The following is a 7,587-nucleotide window of genomic DNA, read 5'->3' on the forward strand; positions in this document are numbered from 1 at the left end:
ATTGAAGATTTTATTAGGACAGAGATGCCCATGTAAGCTACTGTGAAAGAAAGTTCATTGGCACATTCTAACAAGCTACTGTGATTGTGTGAAGCTAGTCTTAAGGCCATATTTGATGGCTCCAAATAAGCAGATAATTAAACAATACAATGAATATAAGTGAAATTGACATTTTGAGATTTGAGTTTTTAAGAGTTTTTTTTTCTTGAAAAAAAGAGTTACAGAGAGATAGGGAGGGAGAGACAAAGAGAGAGAAAGAGAAAGAGGCCTCCCATTTGCTGGTTCATGCCCCAGATGGACATTACATATGGACCTGGACTGGTCTGAATTCAGACGCCAGGAGCTTCTTCCAGGTCTCATTGTGGGTTCAGGGGCCCAAGCATGTGGGATTTCCCAGGTGTTAGTGTTAGCAGGGAGCTGAGCAGATGGGAATTGAAATGACGCCCATACAAGAAGCCAGTTAGGCAAGCCAGCAGCTTTACCTGCTATGCCACAGAGCCAAGTCTGAGATTTGTTTATTGTTTATAACCTTGTCTATACTCTTGAGCTACAATAATTTTTTTTATTTACTACTTGTTGAATTGTTTATTTAGTGGAGATTTAAGCTTGTAACTATAAAGAAAATTAAAGGTATGTCACTGCAAACATTAAAAGAAAAAATCAGAAGTTAGGAGGATGGGAGTGAGGGAAGGGAAAGCAGGGTTGAAAGTATTATTATGGTCTTAAAACTATATGAAGGGCCCAATGCAATGACTCAATTAGCTAATCCTCCCCTTTCAAATGCTGAGATCCCATATTGGCGCCAATCTGTGTCCCAGCTGCTTCCTATATAGCTCTCTGCTTTTGGCCTGGAGAAAACAGTGGAGGATGAACCTGATCCACATGGCCGACCTGGTAGGAGACTCCTGGCTTCTGGCTTCAGATCAGCTCAGTTCTAGCTGTTGCGATCAGCTCAGCTCTAGCTGTTGCGATCATTTGTGGAGTGAACTAGTGGACAGAAGATGTTTGTCTCTCTTTCTTTTTGTAAGTCTGTTTTTCCAATAAAAAAATAAACACATGAAACTTGTTCCCTTCTCATAAATAAAAAAATTAAAGATTTATTTGCTATGCATCTCCACTAATACATATTTATGATTAATATGCCTAACTATTCCAGGATTTAATTTTGTCCTCCAGCCACCATTTTAAACACAAGCATTCCATATCAAATCACTAGTTTGAGTCCAGTTACTTTGATTCCAATCCAGCTTCTTGCTAATGCACCTGGGAGGGCAGCAGAATGGTCCATGTACTTAGGTCCCTGCATCCTCCAGAACTCCACCATGTGGGATATCAGGGTAGAGTTCCTGGTTCTTGGTTTTGGACTTCACCAGACCGTTTATCACTTTCTGCTTCTCTCTTAAATAAACAAATATTTTTAAAAAGTTTACACTGAACACACATTTAAGTTTTGTGAAGAAGAAAAACCTGAAAGACTGTACGTGCTTCTCATAGAACCAATGTTTAAACAAAGTTCTATGCACCTTTTGGTGAAAATCCTTCTTCCGAGTAGACACAGACCTGAAAGGCAAAAGCCAATTTTATTTTTAAACTAAAATCATAGCACTGGGGTATGATTCAGAACATTTTCAGATTGTTGCACATATTGCTAACAGGTACTGGTGTGAATTATTCTAAATGACATTCCAGAGCTAATTTCAACATCTTATCATTTTGAGCAATTTGTTTTCCCAAGTATTCTGCTTCATACATGCATTCTGTGATTGGCCAATGCAATGCTGGTATGATACAAGGAAAAATAGTAATATAGCAAGGCATACACAGTAATAAAAAGAGAATCATAGGAATGGGAAATGTGGCATAGAGGATTATTTGAGGAGTGAACCAGTGGCTGGAAGAAATTCTCACTTTGTCTATTGTTGTGCCTCTTAAAAAGTAAAAATTTAAAGATAGTCTTTAAAACACTACAATATTAATACAAGAAAAGACAAACGCACCCAGAAGAATGAATAAGTAATCTAGAAACTGTAAATCTTATATACCATACTTGATATTTAACAGCTGTACATTTGTAGGAAAAGGTTCTGTGATAAGTGATCATTTAAGTGAAAGGATCAAACTATTTCCCTATCTCATAAAATAAAATTCCAGATGAATTTTTCACAATTCTTATGTCAATGTGATATTAAACACAGATTCAATGTAGTTGACAAAATTCTAAGAATATAATTATACTTTCCTCTCTCCCTTTTTCCTTGTTTCCTACCATCCTTCCTTTCTTCTTTTTTTGAGATTACATTTTAAATTTATATTACGCTTAGAGATTTAATGCTTCACTAAATAAAGAATTCAACATAGGGCCCGGCGGCGTGGCCTAGCGGCTAAAGTCCTCGCCTTGAAAGCCACAGGATCCCATATGGGCGCCGGTTCTAATCCCGGCAGCTCCACTTCCCATCCAGCTCCCTGCTTGTGGCCTGGGAAAGCAGTCGAGGACGGCCCAATGCATTGGGACACTACACCCGCGTGGGAGACCCGGAAGAGGTTCCAGGTTCCCGGCATCGGATCGGCGCGCATCGGCCCGTTGCGGCTCACTTGGGGAGTGACTCATAGGACGGAAGATCTTCCTCTCTGTATATCTGACTTTGTAATAAAAATAAAATCTTTAAAAAAAAAAGAATTCAACATATAAAAGTAAGGGGTATAAACAATAAACAAATGAAAACTTTCACTCAGTTAAAAAATAATTACAATCATTAAAAGTATAGTAGTATATCATTCTTAAAACTGGCTTTTACAAAGATATATAAAACAAAGCTTGACAGAACCATATTTGCAGCAATACTAATTTGCATAGGCCTTTCTTTTTTTGGTTTCTTATATTTTTTTCTTTTTGACAGTGAAATATTACAAGGTTTAGAAGAAACTAGCAGAATATGTTCATGTCACTAAAAGCGCCAGCCATCAAGAAATATATTGTTAAATTTAATGTAATAAAAAATCAAAACCTGCATTTGACAAAGGTGCTAATTAAAAGCATAAAAAAGCAGAGCTGGGAAAGAATGTTGAGATACACATATCTAACAGAGGATTGTTACCTGGAATATACAAAGAGTTTCTGCAAAGGATGGTGAAAAAGTTACAGAGGCAACAGCTAACGGACAGCGAACATCTTTTTTTTTTTTTTGTGACAGCAAACATTTTAAAATGCTCAATATAATTTGGATTCAATAAAATTAAAATGCGATAAAACAGCAAGTCATTAGTGTCAGTAATTGAAGCAGTAATCCTAAATCAAGGCTATGCCGGGGAGACAGAAATCACAAATACTGTCAGCAAAGATGGAATTTGGTGTACATGCTTTGGAAAAAAGCCTATATTTTATGTTCATTATTTATTTAAGAAAAACAGAGGGGAAAAGAGAACAAACTACCATCTGCCCATTCATTTCCCAAACGCTCACACCAGCTGGGGCTGGGCTAGGGCGAAGCCTGGCCTTAGAGAGTCCATCTACGTCTGCGTTGTGAGTGGCAGGAACCCAACTGCTTCAGGTATTCTCACTGCCTCCCAGCTTCTGTAGTAACAGAAGTCTAGAACCAAGGATTCAAGTTGGAAATTGAACCCAGTCACATCCATGTAAGAAGCAGGATTCTTAACCACGGAGCTAAACATCCACTCCTATGCTTACGCTTTACTCAAACCAGTTATAATTTCTAACTTGGGAACTGTTGATTTCAAACATACAGCTCTAGGAAACATGTACGGGTATGCCCACAAGGACATGTTCAAGAAATGGGCTTTTCCCAGCATTTTTCTTTTTCATGTGCAAAGTAAGATTTATATACCAGAAAGGCCTCCTGCCTAGTGACAGGAGGAAAGACTCCTTCCTATATTTTTTGTACTACTCAGACTTTTAAAACAATTTTCCACCAGAACAATAGCTATTCATTGTGTTTCTTTTTTTTTTTAAAGACTTATTTATTTTTATTGGAAAGTCAGATATACAGAGAGGAGGAGAAACAGAGAGGAAGAACTTCCCTCCACTGATTCACTCCCCAAATGACTGCAACAGCTGGAGCCAAGCCAATCCAAAGCCAGGAGCCAGAAATTCTTCTGGGCCTCCCATGTGGTTATAGGTTCCCAAGGCTTTGGCCTGTTCCTGACTGCTTTCCCACAAGCAGGGAGCTGGATGGGAAGCGGGGCCATCAGAATCAGAATGGGCACCCATATGGGATCCCGACATGTGCAAGGTGAGGTCTTTAGCCACTAAGCTACTGAACCAGGCCCATTGTGTTACTTTCAACACCATGTAATAGTAACAAAATTGAAGTAGATGAAGTAGAGCTACATTTGTTTACATAGACATTTCTTTAAAAAGCAAATACCATGCCTAGTGTACAAAGAGCAAACTATGAAAGCTATTTTGTTACACACTTATATAAAAATGCAAGGAACATTCAAAATACATTCCTGTTTTATATATAGATGTACCCAAAAGTAGTGAATGGACACAATTTATGTCACAGATGCTGTGCACCGGCGATAGGATACTGCTTATTTCTAGGTAAAGTGGATAGTGCAATGGTCAGAGGTTTCAACCTGTTTTATTAAAAAAAATCTGTTGCCAAATTGACAGAGCAATGTATTTTTAAATCATGGTGAAATTATTTTTTTTTTAATTTTATTTCATTTGAAAGGCAGAGGAACACAGGCTTCATGAGCATGCTTGCTCTCCAAATTCCCGTTAACACAGGGTTGGCCCAGGGTGAAACTAAGAGCTGGGAATTTGGTCTGGGTCTCCCACATAGGTTAAAGGAACCCAAGTACTTGAGTCAACACCTGGTGCTTCCTAGAATACACATTATATGGAAGCCAGATAGGAAATAGAGCCAAATCTTTAATCAGGCACTCCAACAGAAGGAATTTTAATGGATATTTTCTATGTATTCTCTGTATCACTATGCATTATTTCATTTATTTTCTAACAATTTTACTGAAACATAATTTACTGAAATAATATACATAGTCCACAATTTAAATGACAAAAATTAAATGATGTGTAGTGCAATTACAGAGCTGAGAACTATCATTGCAACCAATTTTAGGACATTTTTGTCATTGCCACGCAACGATGCACCCACTAGTGGTATTTGCCAAATTTTCCCTAACCTCATCTACTACTCTCACCTACAACACTCATCTATTACTCACAAATATCTCTATAGATTTGCTCATCCTGGATATTTCAGATAAATAGAATCTTAGAATTTTGTCATTGACTTCTTTCACTTTGCACACTGTTTTTGAGGTTTATCACTGTATTTTTTTATATGACCAAATACTATTCCATTGTTTGGGCATATCGCATTTTGTTTACTTCATTTTTCACATGTGCATTTTTCATTGTTTGCTTTTGCTGTTATGGATGGAACTGTTTTGAAGATTTGTGTACAAGTTATTATACGAACTATGCATACATAAACTAGGAATGGCCTGGTAAGGTCATGTGGAAACTGTGAAGGTAACATTTTGAGGATCTGCCAACATGGTTTCCAAATCAGATGCATGTATTTCTGAGCCCAGTCCTGAAGTAGGTTCTAATGTCTTCACATTGTCAACAACACATTTTTGTCTGTCTTTTTGCTTAGAGACATTCTACTATATGACTGGTACCTCTTTGTGGTGTTGATTTACATTTCTCTGATAAGTTACTTGGGGTATCTTTTCACGTGTTAATCCTGGATATGTTTTCAAGGGCCTAAATAATTTATAATTTAAAATGTCTTGGGCCCAGCTCATTAGCGTAATGGTTAAGGTCCTCGCCTTGAATGCGCCAGGATCCCATATGGGCGCCGGTTCTAATCCCGGCAGCTCCACTTTCCATTCAGCTCCCTGCTTGTGGCCTGGGAAAGCAGTCAAGGATGGCCCAAAGCCTTGGGAACCTGCACCCGCGTGGGAGACCCGGAAAGAAGTTACTGGCTCTTGGCTTCGGATTGGCACAGCACTGGCTGTTGCGGCTCACTTGGGGAGTGAATCATCGGACGGAAGATCTTCCTCTCTGTTCCTCCTCCTCTCTGTACATCTGCCTTTCCAATAAAATAAATAAATCTTCTTTAAAAAGTCTTACAAATTAATTATTGATATGGAGACCAATTGTCTACAGAGCCTAATAACAGTGACTTAGGTAAATGTTGAAAAATATTAATGTCTCTAATCCTCTTCCTGAAACATGCTAAGGACAAATTGCACAGAACATGATGAAAGAAAAACAGTCATTCAATCAGTGGCAAAGAGAAAAGCTGTTAGCTTATTTGTGTTACATACAAATATAAGACACCCATATCACAGAAGGAAGAGGTGTGTTAAGATTGTCAACTTTATAGATGAGTCATCTGTACCCACTAGTTTGCAATCAAACACTACTAGAGTAGTAGAATTGGAAACGAGCTAGAGAGGAAAGTGGGTGCTTTCTTTCCATAATTTAAAATACAGGTCATAAAATCTTGAGAAGAACAATGTGCTCTATAAAATATATTAAGTTTAAAAAGCAAATCTGATCTTTACTATAGATTGCTGTAAGTCAAATTCTTTTAAAACTATGATGAAATTTGATTAGTAGATCAAGGATCAGGCCAGTATATTCTATTACTCTGTGAATTAAATGACAATGCCAGAAAATGACATGGTCACGAAAGATGTATTTACAAAGCGCTGCATTGAGGTCACAGTTGGTATGAACTTGGAGGATTAATAAAATCTATTCCCAGAAGCACTCTTTCATCTTTCAAACTCTGTGTCTTGTGTAAGGGGAAAGTACTCACATGTGCGTGTAAGAGTCAATGGGCACATGAGAAGAAAGATACACCTCTTTCAGCAGTGAGTTTGAAGGCAGCAAGTTGCACCAGTATGTCTGTAATTCTAAATAACTTGATATGCTCTAAGTATAATAAATTTAACGTAAACAGTCTGTGAAAAAGAAAATCAGTAATGTCATCAACAAATACACTAAGGCAGGAAAACAAAACATTGTGAAATTTTCTAAGTCCTTTCTGGCTTCCTCACTGGTTTTAATTTTGGTGAAGTTATTCTGTGAATTAAATAAAGAACCAGCCTCCAGCCTACAGGACTTTTTCTAAAAGAAAGTGAACATGCAAATCTCCTAGAACTAGAGTGGCTAATATGCAAGAAGAAGAAAACTACTGACCACTCATTCACTAAACTCATAGAACTGGATCACAACACGAGACAGTCATTTGGAAGCACATGTTAGAAAAAAATAAATGGCCCCCACACAGCAGCCTAGTGGCTAAAAGTCCTTGCCTTGCATGCGCTGGTATCCCAAATGGGTGCTGGTTCATATCCCAGCTGCTCCACTTCCCTTTCAGCTCCCTGTTTGTGGTCTGAGAAAGCAGCTGAACAGCCCAAAGCCTTGGGACCCTGCACACATGTGAGGGACCTGGAAGAAGCTCCTGGCTCCTGGCTTCAGATTGGCTCAGCTCCAGCCTTTGTGGCCACTTGGGGAGTAAACCAACGGATAGATGATTTTCCTCTCTGCCTCTGCTTTCTGTAAATCTGACTTTACAATGAATA

This window comes from Ochotona princeps, chromosome 27, assembly GCF_030435755.1.
Source record: "Ochotona princeps isolate mOchPri1 chromosome 27, mOchPri1.hap1, whole genome shotgun sequence".
NCBI lineage: Eukaryota > Metazoa > Chordata > Mammalia > Lagomorpha > Ochotonidae > Ochotona > Ochotona princeps.